The sequence below is a fragment of the Python bivittatus genome, unplaced genomic scaffold (assembly GCF_059951505.1).
Source record: "Python bivittatus isolate LINGU-HERP-01145 unplaced genomic scaffold, Pbiv_v1 ctg000350_np1212, whole genome shotgun sequence".
NCBI lineage: Eukaryota > Metazoa > Chordata > Lepidosauria > Squamata > Pythonidae > Python > Python bivittatus.
The window spans coordinates 27,077,283-27,099,506 of NW_028277074.1; the positions used below are offsets into that span (position 1 = coordinate 27,077,283).

Here is a 22,224-nt window from a genome sequence, read left to right on the forward strand (position 1 = left end):
GACTGCCTAGGTTTAGCAAAGTAAATAAAATGATTTGCTGTACAAAGACCATACAAAGTAAGAAAAAGTACCAAGAACACAAGAATCCTAGGAACAACCAATGTGAGAGATGCTTTAAACAGGACCAGTGATGTTATTCCAGAGAAATGCTGCTATCATTGTACAGTAGCATCAACCTAAAGACACTGACCAGTAGCAAATACATATTGATATGCTTGGTTATAGGGCTTTAAAACATCCTGGCCTCAGAAAGCACAATACAATGTTTTGTTTCAGCTCAGGTTATTTGTATCATTCTTCACCTGCTGAACAAGATTAGTGAGAGTGTCAAGACTCTGAATGGCTAAGTTCCTAATAAATATATATGTTATTTCTGTTCTTCACTGGATGTTCTGTTTTGTTTGTTTCGTTTTCATTTCTCTGCTGTAAGTCTTGTACAACAACAGGGTTAATTGTAGAGTCCTTGGGGTTCTCTGAGCTTGGTTGTTTTCTTGCAGATGTTTCATTACCCGGCTAGGTAACATCTTCAGTGCTAGAAGGGAATTTGTTCTCTTCTTCTATACAATATCTTGCCCTGTCAGTGTTGGAGGAGGTGTTGTTTTCTCCTTGGTAGTTCCTAGATTAGGCTGTTGTTTACTGCTTGATTGTTTGTCTGGTGTTAATCCTGGTGTTAATCCTTGTTTATCTGGGTGTTGATTGCTGGCGAGGACGTGTTCTGGTCTTTTTGTTTTCTTTTTATTGCCTCTTTTGAGTGGTGTGTAAATGTTGTTTATCTCTATGTGCCTGTTGATAGCTGACTTGTCTGAATACCAAGCTTCCAGGAATTCCCTCACAGCTTTGGATTTAGCTTGGTCTAAGATGCTGACAGTTTCCCAGTTAAAACTATGGTTAAGTCTGTCTATGTTTTGTGAGATTAAGAAGTTTCATTGTGTCTTATTGTCAGGATTTTCTTTCTCATGTTCAGCCTCTCAGTGTGTGTGTGTGTGTGTGTGTGTGTGTGTGTGTGTGTTTAGCTTTAGCTCAGTATAGCACCATGTAATCATTTTTATGGGCTATGTAGTTGTAACATATAACCACGTAGTGTACCTCTTCTCTGAGAGTTTGTAGCTAGAGATTTTGTTAAGCTTGTGTTGCTAATAAGTCTTGGATGCTACATTACATGAGAAGATGTGTTTTTCTTTATATTTTGTATGATATCTGCATTTTATGGAATTTTACATTTTTATCAATAAACACCAGTTAGTATATATTTTCTGACTGGATTTCTTTGGGAAACAAAAAATGGACATTGCATTGTGAACAGCTGCAATGCTGATGTGTATCTTTCCTGGGTAATTTTTCCTGGAGTTTTTGCTGCGCTCTGCACAAACAGGAGTGTTTGTGATTTGCACTCTGCCTGACACTTATGACTGCTAGTTGGTGTTCATGGATGAACTCTGCAAGTGTTTTGCCTGTCTGTCCTACATAGTGGTTGTTACAGTCCATACGCTGTATGTTGTAGATGACTTCTGTTTTTTCTTCTTGGGCTACTGGGTCTTTTGGTTTACTTAACATGTTTTTTATTTATTTTATTTTATTTTATTTTATTTTATTTATCATATTTATATAGCTGCCCATCTCACACAAGGTGACTCTGGGTGGCATACAACAATTAAAAAAATAAATAATAAAAACAACTACATATAAAAAACTGTAAAAACACACAAAACAGGAGGGGATAAAATTAATAAGGGAGCCATCATAAAATATCCCCGGTCCCCTCGAAGCCCCAGGCCTGATCACATAAACCGGTCTTGAGGGACTTATGGAATGTTAAGAGGGATGGAGCTAATCTCTGGGGGGAGAAGATTCCACAAGGCAGGCGCCACAGCAGAAAAGGCCTGCCTCCTGGGACCTGCCAAATGTAATTCTCTAGCAGACAGGATCTGCAGCATGCCTTCTCTGCCAGATCTGATGGGACGGGCAGATGTAATACTTAACATGTTTTGGAGGACTTTAGTTGGTTTGTGTGCTATGGTGATGCTATGTGGTTGTAATAGTCTGTTGGATGTTTCTGAGATGTTTCTGACGTATGGCAGTGTTATCCTTTCCTTTCCTTTCCTTTTTTTTTTTGTAATAACTTTATTAATTTGCAGTGATATCCTTTGCATAGCTTGTGTTGGTTGTGCTGTAATGGGTTGAGTGGTCAGCCACTTTTTCATAAAGTTACATGGGTATCCATTTTGTTGGAAGATGTTGTATATGTGGTCTATTTCTTTTTTCTGCTGTTCTGGTTGCTGCAGTGCATTTGTTCTCGTCTCTATAATGTTCTTACACAGCTCCTCCTTTACATACCATTCAAAAGAGACAATAAAAAGGAAACAAAAAGACCAGAACACCTCCTCCCCAGCAATCAACACCCAGATAAGCAGGGATTAACCCCAAGATTAACACCAGACAAACAATCAAGCAGTATACAAAGCCTATTCTAGCAATTACCAAAAAAAAAAAACACAAAACAAAACAAAAAAAACCCCACCCTCCAACACTGACAGGGAAAGCTACTGTATAGAAGCAAAGAGCAAATCTCACCCCCTTCTAGCACTGAAGATGTTACCTAGCTGGGTAATGAAACATCTGCAAAAAAACAACCAAGCTCAGAGAACCCCAAGGACTCTACAGTTCAACCCTGAGCTACATATATTTGCTTCTGCTGATACTGTTAATTGTACTCTTGTCTATTAAGAAAAGAATGACTTTGAAATGTAAATAATAACTTTAGGCTGAAACCCTGTACCATTTCCTAGTATAAATATTTATACATGTAGATACATATTGCATTAAACTGTTAGATCTGTCTGTTTCACTACAGTTGTCAGTATAATATCCAAGCAGAAATGTCTAAAAACATCTGCCACTAACACAAAAATAGATCAAATAAGAAGTATCAACAAAGAAATTACAATAATGGTGCAAATGGTATATTTTTACAGTGTAATTTTTCTAAATGAGCTGTCTAGAGTCATTTTGAGTACAGTGGCATAGAAATAAGTTTAATAAATGAATGAATGAATATACACCATTGACTGTTTCAGTCACTATTTAATATAATCTAGGGCTGAGACTGAAGCACTGTAGCTTGCCAAAACCATGAGTAGGCTTATAGCTAAGAATAGTATTTGGACTTGTGTATACATGCTATTGCACATAGTCACATCAAAAATTGTGGGTTAGCATAATCAAGCTCTTAATTATAACATAATTAACATAACATAGTCATTGTAACATGTTATGGTTAAGGCATCAGGCTAGAAAGAGAGAGACTGTGAGTTTTAGTCCCACCTTAGGCACGAAAGCCAGCTGGGTGACTTTGGGCCAGTCATTCTCTCTCAGCCCATGACATCAGGCTTGGGTGATAAGCTGGTCTGTCAATTTCTGTCGCAACCAATGGATCAACATTTGGTTGATCCAAAAAAAAAAAGAAAAAAAGAACGGATCCTGCACCTGCAAGAAAAATGCTAGGAAGGAAAAAAATTATTGAAATATGTTAGTCAAGGAATATTAATTAATGCAACATAGATGGTAATGATGTGAAATAAGTTGTAGAGAATGAAATAAAATATTTTATCATAAACAGTTTTTGCACTCTGCATTCAACATTTGTCAGCGTTGGAAAGAGCTTCCTGGAATCATGATTATACTACTAAGTCAGGTCATGGTTGCTGTAATGAAGCTGCCAAAAGAATACCATCTCTTTCTCTTTTTCTCTAGTTTTAATGTGTGCGTATGGTTTAATGTTCTTCTGTTATGATCTAGAGTTCAAGAACAGTTTTATATCCTCCTCAGATTATGCAAATGCTCCAGAGTGCAGATGCAGATGCTAACATTGGTCATTAGCTATCTTCCCAAGGATATAGTCCTAGGCCAGCTCAGTTACTACAAAATGTGTTCTATAACAAAGCAGATGGGATAACCTCCTAGCACTAAATGGTCAGCTTGCACCCAGCAAAATGCTATACTATTTGATGTTTGTTAAAGTTTAAGTTTGTGAATTCAGCTTCATCAGATTGAATTACTGTACATGTTTACAATAAAATAGAGGCATTGTTAACCTGAGAGAGATGTGGCATATACTAGAATGTTCATTCGTACATTGTTGCATTGCGAAAAAATGCATGTATAAGGTACAAGAGTTGGGGAAATAAGACAAACCTGGTTTGTGAATTTGAAATGCTTGAAGGTTATGTCAAGGAACAATCATTGCCTGCTCAGTGATCTAGATGATTGGATTTCTTAGTATCAGGAATGCACTGAAGTGTGAAATAGAAACCAGTGCTCTAGGTAAGAAAGAGAAGGTTTCAGTTTGGAGAAAATAGTAACAAACTTTTTAATTACATTAATAATGGCTGCCAAGGAAATGCTGGCAAGGCACTACCACTAAACCAGTAAGAAAATCAGAATTGGTACAGAAAAGCTGGAATGAGCCACAGATGTTCCATCATCAGCATTGATCTCTATTGCTTCTGAAAAATGTTAGTATACTACAAGTTTACTTTAGAAATGTTCAACAAATATTTGCTAATATTTGGAATGTTCTGTTCTTGATAGTACTTGCATATATACTGTAATCTTAAGTGTTTGGAGAATTGAGTGAAAAGTAAAAATAATGAAAATCAATGTTGGGCCTAGATATATACACTCACAAATTTACTAAAATATCATCATGACGTGAACTATGATCCCCGTTAATGCACACCTGTACAGGAAATCAACAGTCATCCATCATTTATCAAAAGCTTTCATAGGAATTTTATCCCAGTTATAGTTTCTGTTCAGCTGAGTGATTCCTTTTAGGCACTGGACACTTTTTTGTGCATCTGCTAAGATTTTCTTAGTATGTTAAGTAAATGGGAAGACATTGAGGTAGACCATTCACCTTATCTTAGCATTGTCTATGCAGATAGAAAGGGGGATGCGGTGGCGCAGAGGCTTAATGACGCTGAAAGTTGCCGGCCAGAAATGGTCGACACTTCGGCGGTTCAAGTCCAGCCTTCGCGTTAAACAGGGTGAGCTCCTGTTTCCTCCCCAGTTCCTGTCAACCCAACAGGTTGAAAACTCACGTGAGTAGATGAATGGGGACTCTCACTCCGGTGGGAGGAAAAATGCTGGCGGCGCCTTGCAAAAAGGAGTCAGGAGCAGTTGCCGGTAAGCGCGAAAAACCGCACACGCCCGAAAAGGGCGTGAAGCAACGGAAACCCTGCCTCCTGCGCTCGCCAGCTGGGCTCTGCCCTAGGAAGGAGGCTCTGGCAAACCACTTCTGAAACAATTGCCTTGAAAACTGCAAGGACTCGTCCAAGCAGTCACTGCAGAGTCGGTAACGACTGAGCGCAGATTAAAAAAAAAAAAAATGCAGATAGAAAGTGATTGGCAGTGGTGCTTCAGGATTTCAGGCTAGTTCAGTAGCATGTTGTATCCCCAACCATGTGCAGGTGAAAATTAAAAGGAGGATGCCTAATAATGATTTTGAATCCGTGTGATATATCAGTGTTGCAGATAAAACAAATAAATTAATACTGGGGAACCCATGATTTGTTGATCCTATATTTTTCCTTTACAAATCCATAGCCTTCTCTTGTGTAATGATGACAGTATTGCTGGTCAAAGTGTTCTTTCACCATAGGAATAACAGAGTTTTAGAAAAATTAATATCAGAAAGGGAATTATATACGTATGAGGTTTATTGAATTATTGATGTCACACAAAATTGTAAACTGAACACTGAGTATGTATCACTGAAATGTTTAAAAATAAAGCTTTATCACTGTGTTCTTTTGCTGCTAAATGTTGAAATCTGTAGAGAGCATAGGAAATGGTCTTGAAGGACAGGAGAAAGAGCTGCTAGGAAGGCAACAGTCAGATAAGTAGGGCTTGAGCCCAGGCCAAGAAAATAACTTGCAAAAACAACTCAGACAACTCCCTCCCTAGTTCACACAAAAATAAAGGGAGAGAGGGAGAAGCACATTCAGGCTTGCAAGACTCTGTTGCTATAGATGTGACAGTAAAAGTAGTACTGACCTATATGGCATTGGTTTCTTGGTCTGGTTAACCTTGTTGGACTGACAAACTCCAATTTTTATTATGGCTGTAATACCAGCAGTCGGATACAAGTAAAACAGATAAAAATGAAAATATATAAGGCTACAAAGGAAAGAAATTAGTACACATTTTCAGAACCAAAGCCAGGCAGAACTAAGCAACCCATAAAGACACATCTAAACAACAGTTGGGCAGAAGATACAAGAAGTAGAAGCCCTGCTGTCTGGCAGGAAATTTCTTCAGGCAGGGTAGATAAAAGTTTTCTGGGATTTCCCGTACAGAGAACACTGAAAGAGTATATAGTTCAAAGATTCTACTGAGCCATCCACACCAGGACATACAGTGTATATTAATGTATGGTAGTACTGTATGGGAGCACTTTTGTAGTGCCACAACAGAATGGCCAAAGGCAATGCATCCAGCTTGGCCAAAGTAAAGGCCTGGTGAAATTTCAGGACTGTGATAGATAAGTGATAATAATCTGACACATACAATTGAAAAGATCCATGTACTGCCAGACTAGGAACCAGGCTTCCGTTGATTTGAAAACCAGTGTTCCAAATACACTGTTTAAGGTTTTTTCAAAGTCTAATGTGTAAAGGTTCTCCAATAAGAGTTCTAGGAGTGAATAATTTTTAAAATCAGGTTGACTTAAAATGGCTTCTAGGAACTAGTAGGGCCATACCTACTGGGAAAAAAGATAACTTAGCCAAAGTTTTAAAAGGTAATACCAAGCTGTAATCTCCATAGAGACTAAGCCTATATCTCAGTATAGCAAAAACATTTTAATGCATCTTGGCAAGCTACTAAATTTTGTGATATTAAATTTATTTGTCATTATTGAATGAATTGGGGACGCAGTGGCGCAGCGGCTTAATGACGCTGAAAGTTGCTGGCCAGAAATGGTCGACGCTTCAGCGGTTCGAGTCCAGCCTTCGCGTTAAACAGGGTGAGCTCCTGTTTCCTCCCCAGTTCCTGTCAACCCAACAGTTCGAAAACTTACGTGAGTAGATAAATGGGGACTCTCACTCCGGTGGGAGGAAAAATGCTGATGGCGCCTTGCAAAAAAGGAGTCGGGAGCAGTTGCCGGTAAGCGCGAAAAACCGCACGCGCCCGAAAAGGGCGCGAAGCAACGGAAACCCCGCCTCCTGCGCTCGCCAGCTGGGCTCTGCCCTAGGAAGGAGGCTCTGGCAAACCACTTCCGAAAACAATTGCCTTGAAAACTGCAAGGACTCGTCCAAGCAGTCACTGCAGGGTCAGCAATGACTGAGCGCAGACAAAAAAAAAAAAAAATTGAATGAATTATGGTCAGATGATGATGATGAAAAATCATATTATGGTCCCTTGTTAAGTCCATAATTCTGGGTAATGTGGAAAGAAGAGAAGCAAAAGATGACTACCAGCAAGTTGGATGGGCTTGATTATAGTAAGATGGTACACCATTAGGAGACTTGAAGAGCCAAGTTGGGTACAGATCATTCTGGGGAAAGTCTATCTACATGGTAATTAAAAGCAGACTTGATGGCATACAATGAATCAAACAAAATATTATTGATTCAAATATATATTCAATGTTATTTTTGATAAGAACAAATATAAGGTTGAGTAGAAATTGTCACAGTAACTCAGAGCATCCTGTGCTTTTATTCCTTCAAGGAACAGGAAAGCTGCTATCTCATCAATTATCTGTGCACTATTTTATTTAATGTGCCACTCCTTCCTGCTTATTTAATCAACCCAACTGCATTTCTTTTTCAATTAGCTTCAAGGAAAAGGCTCTTTAAAACACTGCAGGCCTAGGATTATATATGTATCTTGAAGACCTTATTATATGGAATACAAAGGAAATATTTTTGAACTGTATTAAGGCTTACATTTTAGGATCTGTTGATCTTGTCAGAAGTACCTAATATAATAAAAGCACCAATTCAGGAAGAAATGTAAAAGCATCTGAATCACTGTTTTGTCATGACTGATTCAGGTCAGTTCATAAAACTATTTTAAATAGCATGATCCTGTTGTAGTCAAGCACCCTATTTTAAAATGGCATGGACAGCTAATTCAGCCTCTCCGTGATGCGTATTTTATACAGCACTTGCAAGTACTGTATAGTGCAAAGTTTATGGCTGGAGGATTATGATAGCAATTGCTTTTATGTGTTCCATAACTGTAAAGTATATGGAGGTATGTTACAAATTAAATCTGAAATCTAGTAAATATGACCCAGGCTACAACAAACTGTTCAAGGATAAGCAAAATCAAATGCAGTTTCTCAAGCAAATAACCATCTATAATGCTGCATAAAGTTAAAAACATACACCTTGCATCCTGTTCTCATTAGTATTGTCCTTAGTACAATCTTGTCGGAATTAGGCCAACATACTGTACATATCCCCTAACCTTGGGCATGTTCCCTGTGTGGAACAGTGAAGGCAACAAAGATTCCTGTGGTCTGTCCTGATTTTTAAATTATCTTCAGTACTTTTTAACAGTCCAATAGTTTGATTCTGGGAACAATCAGTGCAGAAAGACAGGTTTATATGCAAAGATTGCCTTTCTAGGATTAAAAAAAATGATTTGAACTTTAAGTACTGAAGAGTTATCAGCTGTAACTGGTTGATCTTTAAAAAGTATTCCAGCAACCAATATATGGATATACCACCAGCATGTACATATTTGTGATATTATCCATCTATGCTAGAAGATATAGTAATTATTTTTGTTTGCCAGCTTCTTGAAATATGATCAGAATGTGAGATATGCAGGTGATAATAGAAGCAGACAATGTTATGATTTTCCATTTGCAGGAATAATTACAATATGTGTTCTAAATGGGTGACATTGCTAATGGAATTTCTTCTTTTAAGGAAAAAAATGCCACAGCATTATTATGATTATTACTATACCTCATGTTCTCATAGATAAAGCTTATACAGTTTTTATTCTATCATTCTGAACACCACCCCCAAATTATACACGACAATCGACCAAAAACATTTTTTGCTTCCTGTCTGCAGCAACCCCCCCAACTCCTGCCACAAAATTCACTTTTAAAGCCACCCAAGTTGGTGGCCATCACAACAACTTATGGCATCAGTTTCCACAATTTAATAATGTACTGTGTGAAGAAGTTCTTCATTTTATCTGTCAGAAATCTGTCATCATTCAATTTCATTCATTTCGCTGAATGACAGTGCTTTTAATATTATGAGCAAGGACAAAAATTCTTCCTATCAATTTTTTCCACACCACACATAATTTTATATACTTCCATCATATTCCCTCTTATTCACTTTTTTCTAGATTAAAAAAATGTTTTCCTGTAGAAGAATTAGTTGAGCCTCTTCATAATTTGCACTTTCTTTGGAATTTTTCACTTCTGTAATAGCTTTGTCCAGAACTACACAGAAAGTACTATAAAGAATTCATTATATTGGCATTTCATTATATTTTATTTTAGATATCTTTCCAAATAACTTCCTCTTGCTCTCACTCTATAGTCATCTAGTTTATGTGTTCATTAACATCTATCCACCAAAATCCCAATATCCTTTCTTTGGCTAGCTGCTGCTAATTCAGATACTCATTATTATAGCATTACACTTTCTGATTTCATAAGTATACAAATAAGTTCATAAGGGATCATTGTCTTTTGCTAAGGCTGCTACATTTTCTAAGGTTTTGTAAAGGACTTTGTTGAAAGCTTTTTGGAAATCAATGAAAATGATGTTTACTTTTTCATTCTTATTCACATTTCTTTCTCCTCTCTTCTTCTATAGAAGCAAAGATATATGCTTTTTTTGTAAAGCAAGACTTGTCCTTCCGTACTGTGTGTGCTGTATGATTCCTCCTGCCAGTATATTTTGGAACACAATTTTTCTTCAGTTGATCACTGGACCAACTTGCTGGACTGCTTGTGGAATTGCTATGGGACTGTTTACTGGAATGTTTAAGGCCTGGAGTGGCTCAGCATTGAGAGGTTAACCACATAGTCAATATTGTACCAGCTATTAACTTCACTGGGATTGGGTTCTAGCAAGTGGTATAAGGAATGTGTGGGGTGCTGGTGATACATTGTTAGCTTGACCTATGATAGTGTTGCAGAGAAGTCCAATGTCTGATGCAGGGCTTGATTCTGAATGCCAAAACCATCACAAGAATTGGAACATGGGACACATGGATATAATACCAATATGGAAAACTAGCACATCTACTTCATGAATCTGATACCTTTTAACTAGATATCCTGGGCATAAATGAGATGAGGTGGACAGGAAGTAACAGGATAGACACTTAATGGGAAGATAATTCTATTTTCTGGAAAGGATGATCTGCAGCTGCACTGCATAGGTCTGGTGTTGAGCAAAGAAGCAACAAGGGCTTTGATCAGATGGAAGCCACTGAAGTAACGTAGCAATAGAGCAACATTCAATCAAGTCATGAAAAAAAAGCAGATGTGGGTTTAGAGCATCAACTCCTGATGGTGTTGCTCTGACTCTTTCTAAAGTGGAGGAAGAAAGGTACACAATCTGCCTCCATACTGTTGAAAAGTAGAGAAAGCTTGTCATCATGGACTAGTACAAATTCAAACCTGAAAATTGGTTTCACAACTGCAGTATGAAACTGAGCCTGAAGATCAGTGAACACAGTTCAAGCATTGTCTGGGAGTCCAGAAGAAATGATTGGCTGAAGGAAAGAAATGCAGAAAGAATGCTGGATATAAAGAGAACCTGGCAGCTGATTGATGAATGAAAAATTGCCAAGCCGTAAAAGGATCAAGTGAAGTCACTAAGTAAGAAAGCAAAGTTATGAAAATTAGGGTAAAAAGAAGTTGCTAGGCTTACAAGAAGGAATGGTGGAACATAAAAGAGTCAAAACACACAAGCACCAGCAAGTAAAAATGATACTATTTTGTATTGTTTGGGAATTAACAGGAGCAAGAAATCATGCAAGTATTCCTATTAAGGGCAAGGTGTGAAGATACTGTTAAATAAAGAGAGCAGGATGCCCACTGGGCAGAGCACGTCAAAGAAATACTGAACCTTCCAAGCCCAGCCACAAGCTGATGAACTGGATGTAAATCTAGACCATTGGAGAACTCAGTAAAATGATAAGAACCTTAACAAACAATAAAGGTGTGAGTTTACACCAAAATCCAGCTGAATGGCTGAAGTTTGGTGGGGACAGCATAGTGCAGCATGGCTAATGCATGACTGTTGGCAAACAGAATGTGTCCCAGGCAAGTAGAGAAAAGGACTGATTGTCAAACTATCAAACAAGGGCAGTGCCACCAATTATAACTATTGGAGAGGCATCACAATTTTTTTCAATCCTCGGCAAAATCTTTTGCATTGTCCTACTCAGGCTACTGCTGAACAACTATGGGAAGAAGAAGCAGTGGTTTTTCCATGGACATTTGGACAGGAACAACTCTTCACATTAAATAATATCATTGAACAGAACAACAAACTCCAATACCACTGGTAAAAAACTACATTGATTTAAAAAAAAAAGCATTTGATGATATGCACAGGGTCATTATGGGAAATAGTAAAAAGTTATGGCATCCTCCAATGCTTTGTCAATATTTTCCAGAATCTTTATCTGAACTCCAGCTGCTGCATGAAAACTGATAATGGCATCACAGACTTCTTCACCATCAACTCTAGAATATTCTTTTGCTATTCCTGCTCCTTTTGACTGTGGACTTTATCCTGAGGAAAGCTATGGAGGGGATGAATTTGGGTATCAGTATAGGCTTACAGATTAGATATAGCAGCTTGTGCAAGATACAGGACATTGTGATAGCCCAAGGTATACTTTGCTGATCAGATTCTACATCTGCCAACAAGTACCTTCCCAAGACAACTATGTACTAGATACCAACTGGAGGGAGTTGAAAAAGAGGCAGACCATCCAAAATCTGATGCAAACGTTTTACAAATACCTGAAAAGCATGGGAATTACATGGGAAGAGCCAGCCAGGTGTAGTGGTTAAGGCAATGGGCTGCAGGTTGGGAGACCATGAGTGCTAGTCCTGCCTGAGGCACAAAGCCAACTGGGTGACCTTGGGCCAATTACTGTCTCTCAACCCTAGGAAGCAGGCAAGGGCAAATGACTTCCAAAAATCTTGCCAAGAAAACTGCAGGGACTTGTCTAGGCAGTCACCACAAGTCAGTGCTGACTCAAAGGCACAGACAGACAGACAGACAGACACAAACACCCTACATTGGAAGAAGCAGAAACTGTCACAGGTGATTGAAACCACTGGAGAATATGCATTGCCCAATGTGCTGTACAGCACAGGTGAATCTGAAACTAAGACTAAGACATTTTCACTCTCTTTTAGATATAGGCACAAACTATTTTGGACAGCAGGAACAGATAATGTGGTTTTGTACTCAATCCCTGCACACCGCAAAACCTCTTCTCCCTGTAGTCTAACTTTTATCTATACACAATCCAGAAATCATCATCTTTTGAATCATAGGTCAGCAAAAAGTCCATTAGGAGTCACCAGAAATATCAGATAGTTTATCTCTGGTCAAATAGTTCAACTTTGTATTCTTTCTTTTTGCTCAGCACAATCTTGGCCTTTAAATTATTCCAACGACATCACAAGATTGATCTTTCATTACTCTTTGGCATTTAAAAGGAGTCTTCAAGGCTTTCACCAGCCTACTCTGTAAATCCCATAAAGAGGCACTGTCCAGGATTTGTTGTCACAGCTTTTCCATGTCCATATCCTTTTCTTGATTTGTCTTTTGTATTCCCATTTTGGTAATCTGGGTTTTGTTGTCTTTCATGCCTTCAAACTCCATAATGGCTTTCTCAGGTAAAAGTTTTAAAAAGTTTTTCTTATCATTTTCTAAAAGTTTATGCATTGAAATCTGTATCCTTTTTGAGATATTAGTTATTAATATAGTCCATGTTTCAAAAAAACTCTTTAAGATAAGAAACAGTTACAGTTGGCTTAGCCATTTTAACTCTTTTCTGTCTGGTCCTTTAGTTCCCTCTAATGTTCATTTGCAACCTTCATCAAGCCTCAGTTCCTAATATGAGTTTAGTTCTGTTTCAGTTGTTTCCCATGAGTATATTATTTAATTATATTCTTGTTTTTTCAAATCTTACAGCAAAAATAACCAATATTCCAAATCTCTCTGGTCTCCCAATTCATTTAAAACTTTCTTTAATCAAAATCCCCCCCCTTTTTTTTTGCCAATTGTATATTTTAAAAATTCTTAAGTCTCTGTTTAAAATTTCTTAAATCTGAAGAAGGTAAAACTTACCAGGTGTCAAATTAAGCTTGCCATTTTGAAGGTCTCTAATATCCATAAAGTGGTTAAATTAAATATTTCCAAATGTGCTTAGAAAGTGAGTTCAGCTGGCTTAGTGTTCTTATGAAAGGCTCTACCACTACTGAGAACAAAGATATTGTCTCCCTTGGCTTCTGGCACTCAGATCCATGGAAGGCCACTGTTTTATGGTCTCCTTGCAAGGAGCTGCCATTTAGAGCACTCAGGAGTGATCTCCCGATCTTTCCTTCTTCAGAGAGATTCAAAGGATCAGTCTACTAACTGGTCTTTCATTCTTCACAGGGGTCATTGTCTCAACTTGTTTGTGGAGACGTCTTCAGCCAGCCATAATTCACACTGAAAGTCCCTGCTCTGCTTTCAAAGTAGTGTTTTCCTGCTTCTATCAGCTCAAGCAATGATATCCAATTTGCCTGCTCTGCTTTCCTTTCTTCTATTCCAACCGTTTTGATTGCATTTTTACTGGCTACTCTTCTCGCTGCATTTTCCCTGCTTTTTCTGAATAATATTTGCTGCATTTGTTACTAGCATAAAGGTTATAACACTTGTGTTACATGCAGAACAACCCTAGTTTTAAAGCCTGCCTAGGAAGCCAATATCTAGTTACTGTACTTATTGTACACAATACATTTTAACCAACAGTTTAACCAGAAGCAGATAAGCTAGACACAGAATAATTAATCTAAATCTTAAATTATTGTTCCAGTGATTTCATACATATTAATTTTAGTTGATAGGTAATGAATTGTCCTCTTTATAACTTATCTGTATTTCCATTGAGCATTTCAAACTAAATAGCTATTTATGATTTATCTCCAGTGGAAAATATGGCAACAGTTAATTAATATATATTTCAAAAGCTGAAACCTGGTCAGTGTGTTGTGGTTATCCCAAGTTGCAGTTAAATTCAGCTTAAATATTTCTTGCAGCCCAGTTGTAAACATATTTCTTTAGAAATAAACCCTAAGAAAGTAAGTAGGATTTATTTTAAAAAGTAAGATTTGTGGAACTTATTAGGTGAATGGATTTAGGATTGTAATCTTAGTTCAAAGTAGAGTAAATAAGTTTTTAAGCTTATACTGTAGTCCTAGCCATTCCTACTTTGGAACAGTAAAAAAGCGATTGTAAGTCATACAGAGACTATGCTTGCCATATTAAAAGGTTGCAAGTTAACATTTCCATCTGAGTGAGAAAAAGCAGCATTCCAAACCTGGATATTGCAAGAAAGCAGTAATAGAAGGACTGCTAGCCAGAGATGAATGACACCTGTAGCCATCCAGCTTTTCTGTTGCACTAAGCTGAATACATTAGACTCCTGACAGTGCTAGAAAGTCCACCAAAATAGATTGTCCTGGGAAAGCAAATATACTTTGTAGCACCTCTAACTGCTTCCAGGATAAGAGGCATGTTACTGGGGTGGGCCCCATACCAAAAAGGTATTCATTTGGTTGGTTAAGGAATGAAGATAGTTTTTTTTTACTTTATGGTATTTGAACTGAGCCTGTTTCTATTGTTTATGTTCATATCCTTTGCATGATATGTTTGTAAGACAGAAACAGCCAAATTATGAGATATATGTGTTCCATGTCTAATGCTGACATAGTTACACAAAGTCTATCTAGCTCCACCAAGAAGCTGAACTTACATACCAATAAAACAATCATACATTGTGATGGCTTTGATAATTTGTTGTCTACCACAGGATGCTCAATAAATACATTTGCCTCACAAGGTCTTTCAGTACAGACATCCATCTAGTTTTATAGATGTGGCAGTGTTGAGATTAGATGGTGCATCAAAATAAATATATTACTTCAGGTCATGAAGAATTAATTATCATTCAAAGGTAGCTTCAGCAACTTCCAACTCTTCTGTTCAAGGTGCCCCTCTTCCTAGGTAAGAAAGTCTCAGATGGTGGTGAAGTGTACCTGACATGAGCTACACAAAGCAGTTATGAGGAAAACTATCTTAACGGGTGTGAAGCTAAAATATTTTTTCCTTTTTTGAGAAGTTTTCAGTAAAACAAAGGTAGCTTCCTGATGTTACATACTTTGATTTAAACTATTTATTGGTCTTCCCTGCACTTAGTTTGGTCCTTAATAAATACTCATACTGTGCTGAATTTTTAACCATTCCTGCTCACTGACGAGACAAGCATTTGATTTGTTTTTCAAGGAGAAGAAATGGTAATAAAATTCTCATGAGAGAATACAAAGACCTTGCACTTTCTTTAGTTATAAAATGACCAAGGAGTATGCTTCTATTGAATAATTATTTCCCAAGAGATCTTCAGTCTCCCTTGCATCTCGTGTTTCAATTAAATCCCCAGGGAAGATGTTAGGAGAAAACTCCAGTTTTTTTTTTTTTCCAGATCAGTAAGCATAGTCAGCATGACAACCTAAAGACAGAGAGACACACGCACACAAAGACAGAGACAGATGTATAACAGGAAAACACCGACAGCTTCCACTGCAATAAAATGAAATAAAATAAAATTCCTGCTCAAAAACAGAATCAAAAGGATTCTGAAAATGAACATTCTGAAAATGAAGCATGGTGAGAAAGGTTTGACAAATTTACAGATTTTGGCACAGTGTTAGTTAAGATGAAATGTTATCTACTCTGGCATGTTACTGCTGCCCCAATCATTTAGTTGCCTGAAGGAAAAGCCACATAATTTTATCTTCTCCATTTAGACCAATGATTAAAAGTACTGCCTCTCCATTTGGACACCAACTATAGTTTTTTTTTTATCCCACACACGTTGCTGGCTGAAAGAATCATTTTACAATGTCTTAGGACAGACATTTATCAATAAGTTTCACCATCTCAACTCTAGTGAAAACAGAAAAGATTTCCTGATATGAAAACTGCTGTAGCACTATAATGGGTAATTTTGTGTTGGTGGACACAATATTACCATGGCCATCTCCTATGATACTCATAAGGCTCCCAATCTTCCCCTATGATCCTTTCAGTAAAAAATATACACTATTTTTAATTTAAAGAATTATAACAATGCCTCTAGACCCCATAAAAGTCTTCATTTGCATTCTTAGAAAATAAAATGAAGGGTAACTATAGCCTGGCTATTTCAAATACTATTAATACAATGGGGATAGGTGCCCATTGCGCCATAGTTCTAACCCCAAAGGCCTGGTTGGGGGATGGGGAAATACCATGTTTTGACACATTTCAGAACAGTAAGAATCATCTTTGTCTCAGAGATCCCCATCACAGAGCCCATCCCACTGCACCTCTTGAACTTATAGTTTTCAAAGGAAACACTGAAGTAGAGCAATTACAGTAATCTAATTGAGAAATGACAAGGGCACGAATGACTACTCTGGTGTGTCTTACTATACGTAAGGCCATAATACAACACCAGACAAAGCTGGGCAAATGCTCTCCTGGCCACATATTCCATTTGCTCCATGAGCAGGAGCCATGAGTCCAGAAGGACCTTTAGATTGCATGCCTGATCTCACTTGGGGAGCACAACTCCATCAAGGGTAAACAATGGTATGAATGTGGAATCAATAGACTCCTGAATTAGCAGTCATTCCAATTTGCATTAGGATTGCTACCACAGCTCCTAGTGGTCCAAGGTGGAAGATGTACAGCTGGGTATCATCTGCATATGAGGATACTTCACCCTGAATTGACAGCTTGTATCTCTTGGTGGTTTCAGATATATATTAAGCAGGATAAGGGAAAGAACTGAGCTGTGGGGCATTCCAAAACAAGTGTCCAGAGGCCTGAGATCTTTCCCACCTGCCAGTACTGTCCAGACCCATTCCTAACTTCCAACCCTCACAAATAATTCAGAAGGATACTGTGGTCAGATCCCTGACCATCTCTGAAATGAAATCAAAGCTCAGAAAGGGATGGTGCCATGCAGCTGGGAGGACAGTACAATAGAAACACCTCTAACTTGTGGCTTTGACCCAACTACACAAGTACAGCCTTGCATCTGGCCATCTGCAGAACAGTAGTCCTCATAATTGTCTCATTGATGAGTCAGAAGGTTCGCCTAGCTTAACTATAGACAGAGATGCTATATAATTTCTTCAGTGGCTCAGAGTATAATACTTTGTATGCTTAAAAAGAAACAAGCTCCACTGAGTTCAAGAGTACTTACTCCATGCAAGTGTATTGTCTTCAATCTGAGTTGTTTACCTACAAGAATTATTTTGGTGTGTAAAGACATCATGATCTGTCACTTTACAAGCAGTGCAGTTTCCATTTTGTTACTTCACTGGGTCATCTAGACACCAATAAACTAAGTTAATTACTGTTATGGGAGATAATTTTCAACTCTGTAACAGCTCCCAAATTTGTTTTCCTCTAAAAATAGATGTGAAATAAGACTTTATAAATTCACATGAACAATGAGATGTTCTCTGAGGGAAATGCTAATTGTTTTAACAAGGCATATATGTGTCCCACAGTATTTCCATGTATAATTTTATGTCTCAATCCTGTCTTATGTATGTGATATAATTACTTACTTTATCATATCAATACATATTTCATCTAATGGAACTTAAATTTTCTATGTGACTTTACCAGGAAAGCATGATGATTACATATGCCAATGTGCAAGATTCTCCATAGTTTTCTTTTATTGCAAAACTATATGTAAATAGCAACACTTTCAACATGGAGAGAAATAAAAACCCAGAGATTTTAATTATGTTTCGCCAAATAAAAATAGAAGGTTTATCCAATAGGCAAGATTCTACAATTAGGCAGAATGAAGCAGCTGCTTTGGGTGACAAATTAAACACCAACTTACTGCCCTTTCAACAGCAACTTAATTATCCCTAAAATATGTAGCTGCCTTCCTGTCTGCTTACTTTATAGCCCCCACTTTGTGAAATTGATACACTGTGCAGTAAATGAAGAATCTGCCTGTAAAAGTAGCCACCATGGCTACCTCACAATAGATCATTTTGAAGATTCTTTTACAGTGTTGCTTACAATGGGCTGACTGGAGGCTGAATGATATATTTTCTGCAAAAAGAGAATTGTGCCTAGTGAGAATATGACAGGAGTGGCAGGGATCCTCAAATGGAGGATCCTCTTTGGCCATCCCTGCAAATAGGCTACAAAATCCTCCTGAAATGAATGAATTATGCACTTAACAGTGGTCTATACCCCGGTGAGTGTGTTTTCAGAATGTCCTAGTTCTATTTACAGCCACTCCTCATTTAGAGACTATCTCAGTTAGTGACCATTCACAAATATGATGGTAATAAAAGGTAATAAAAAATTCATTTTCTGTCCAATGTGTGCATTTACAACCAAATTTCATGCACCTGACAACAAAATTTTCAGTGTGAAACTGATTAAGGTTTGGTCAGTTTCAGGCAGCAGTGTGAGCCAGCCAGGGGTTCTAATCAACTAATTAGGGTTACAGAGCTGAGCTTGTTAACTTGCGGTTAGCACTTTTTAGGGAAGCACTGTTTTGAGGAAAAAAGCCACTCAAGAAAAGATAGTTTGTTTAAGCAATCTCTCTGTCCTGCAAGGAGGCAAAAAGCGGGGGGGGGGGGGGGGACAGATCAGGTGCAGGACACTGTATGAGAGAATTTTATCTGATTGAAATGGCAGCAACCAATGATCTTTGCAGCATCTCTCTCTCTCTCTGTGTCTCTGTGTCTCTCTCTCTCTCTCTCTGTGTCAGTCAGATGTTCACTTAGCAACGCTTTTGCTTAACGAAGTTCTCGGAACAGAATGTGGCCGCTAAACGAGGGTCTATAGTCTTAATGTGTTTTATTTTTTAAAAAAATATCATTCTTATCACTTTTAAAGTAAAAGTGAAGCAGCTCATACTCTCACAGAAATACTGTACTATTATTTCTGGAAAAAAAATCTGATGCATGTTAGTGTTCTTTTCTACAGCTGCTATTTGTAACAAAGTTTCTTCACTTAACTTGAAACAAGGCTTAAATATAAGGCTACAGCCCAGCCAAAGTTTTATACTTTTACACCCCACTGATTTTAATAAAAATTGATTTAAATAAATAAAAAAGACAAAGGTTTAACTATGGCCTTAATTCATGAAAGGAGAACTTTGCATAATTCATACCAATGCACTATAAATGCATGCTTATTGTCCACTGTCTTCTAGCTGGGTCTCAAAGTCTTGGACTGATTTCACAATGTCTCTGCTATATGATCCTAATAGTTTAGGACTGCAGTCTTGTACCACTTTCCTAAGCATAGATTTTATACCAGATTTACTAAGGCGATGTACTTTTCATAGACACAAAACATTCTGACAAACACATTTCAAGGCCCAGGGAGATCTCTGATAAAGGAATTCTAGGATATTTGGTTAGTTTTCATTAAAGTATTATCCAGCCATGGATTTTGGACTAGGTTGTTACTGTATATCCCCATAATTAATAAACCCAGTCCAAGATATTTTGCCTTCTGAAGCAAAGACAAGGTGGCATTGTCTCCATTTTATGCATGGAAGCCAACTGAACATCAGCAAGGGGACTGATTATCCACAGCAGGTGAGATTCAGAAGCAAATTTAAAAGTGTGTTCTGCTTTTTGGGAGGCTTCAGCAAGTAGGAATACTGACTCCAATGAGCTTAATTACTGAGTGGAGTTTTAAACTTTAGTGTCTCCAGACCCTGTCTGCATCTCTTGCCACCACTTCAAATTCATTCTTTGCTTGTTCAATAAACTCTCCCATGTTCTTAGGAAGATAGAAAACTGCTTTCTAGGAATATACTACTGATTTACCTCATTCAATCTCACTGGCACAAACTGGCAGCAGCTCTCCTGGACTCCCAACCAAAATTCTCCCAGCCTTACTTGAAGACAGCAGGGATTAAATGTGGGACAATCAGCTAGCATTTCATATTGCCATGTTATTGAACTATCTCTCTACTCTCTTTGCTTCTCAGTGCAGCCTCCCAATTCTGCAGCTAGCCAGTGCAGCTATTGCATAACTGAAAACTTCCCATATTACATGAGTAAGATAGTCAAGAAATTACACTTTCTTTTGGTTTTTTTTTCATTTGTATGCATATAAACGTTCATATGATATTATGAGAACCTTGGTTACCAAGCTTGCATAAAGAACTATTGTAGTCTCTTGAAACACAAATATAACTAAGGGTTCAAGCTTACTATGTCATTTGAACTTGAAATGGCCGCCATCTTAGATAATGTTAATCCAGATGCTCTAACATCATGTCTAAAGAATAGCATTTGAGTTAAGATGATCTAGAACATTAAGCCTGAAACCTCAGTTAATGGGCCACATGTAGTAAAGTGAGTAGAACAGGTCATGAAAAAACAGTCTTTGAATTTTTCATGGCTATTCTAATCTCCCAGTAAGCCATAATGGTAAGATTTGGCAATGAAAGTAAGATGAAACACACTATTCTGTGATTTCTTTCGTTTCTTCTATATGAAGATTAGTACTACTCTTTTTCAGACAGAGATGATAGGAATTCACCCCAAATTCACACGTTTATTATTATATCTCAGAGGAGGCATCATCTCTTTTCCTCCTTCACTAAAGAAACATCTTTCAAGGAGACTTGTAATATGGAAGCCCATTTACTTCAGCTTCATCATCTGGCTGCTGCAATAAATGCAGTTCAGTCTTTTAACATCTCAAACTTTATATTGATTAACTCTTTTAAACTATTTTTTCTCCTTTCATTTCCCACCAGTTTTTGCACATATGTTGTTCCTGTTGATATTTACTTCCAGCATATTTTTCTTCTTAGCCAATTTACTTTATAGCCATTTTCACAGAATACTATTTTGAAGTCCACCCCAGACTGCTAGGATAGTATGTTATAAGAGATGGAAGCAAGGAATAACAATTACCGTATTTTTCCAACAATAAGACGCCCCCATGTACAAGACACCCCCCACTTTTCCAGCCCAAAATTAAAAAATCAGTATTTTAAAGATAGTGCAGAACACATTTTTATTTAGTAATTAGTTAACATTTACCTGATACACTCGGTGGGAGGAGGTCCAAACTGTCTCTCTGCAGCTCTATTTCCAGGCTCTTTTGCACAACTGATTACATTCAAGCATGAGTGAAACTGCCGATAGCTTGTCTGTGCAAACAGCCTTCCTCTAATTGGTTTGTTCAGCATCAGCTGACATCAGTTACATCAGGCTCGTGATTGGAGGAAGTCTGTTTGGGAGACAAGCTATTTCACTCGTGACTGGAGGCTAGCAATAGGAAGAAGCCTCTCTGCAGAAACAAAGTTTGGCAGTTTTGCAACTGTGATTCTCGGCTGACTTCCTTGAATAAGACGCCCTTCAGTTTTTAGGGTAAGGATTTTAGAAAAAAGTATCGTCTTATAGTTGGAAAAATATGGTACTTTTTAAGATGAAGAATAACTTATTAAAGTTTAGTAACTGGCCCAGGATGAGGGTTCACTTATACAATGCTGCTTCAGAAAGGAACTGCAAGACTAAAACTTATAATTTTACAGTCATGTCCATGGCAATCTAACAACAGAATAAACTATATGAAACTACACTTGTATTATTAATGTTGGAGAGTAAGCTAGTCACATATAAGATTTTCTGTCCTTACAGTTATTGGGAAAAGCTAAGGCTTCTGACTAATAAAAGAACTTTTAGACTGTAGTCCTATACAATATATTATACACTTAGTTGGGGGTAAGAATAATTAAATTTAGTAAATGTGGACAGGATTGTTTTGTTACTGCATTACTTATATGCCTTACAAGCAACTTTTTATTTAAATCCAGCTAAGATTGCAGTGAGAGAGAGAAAGAGAGAGAGAGAATTTCTGAGCAATGTGTATAGGATTAAATTGTGGG

At 37.6% G+C, this 22,224-nt stretch overlaps 2 long non-coding RNA genes across 2 annotated transcripts in view; one reads left to right on the forward strand and one right to left on the reverse strand.

Annotated features, from left to right (window-relative positions):
* Nucleotides 1–21,504, reverse strand: part of LOC148215147 (uncharacterized) — a 72,964-nt gene extending 51,460 nt beyond the window's left edge. Inside the window, exon 1 of the long non-coding RNA XR_015796815.1 lies at nucleotides 21,377–21,504. This is a non-coding gene — a long non-coding RNA (uncharacterized LOC148215147). The remainder of the gene's footprint in view (nucleotides 1–21,376) is intronic.
* Nucleotides 21,505–21,579: 75 nt separating this feature from the next.
* LOC148215148 (uncharacterized) overlaps nucleotides 21,580–22,224 on the forward strand; it is a 33,757-nt gene continuing 33,112 nt past the window's right edge. The window contains exon 1 of the long non-coding RNA XR_015796816.1: nucleotides 21,580–21,706. This is a non-coding gene — a long non-coding RNA (uncharacterized LOC148215148). The remainder of the gene's footprint in view (nucleotides 21,707–22,224) is intronic.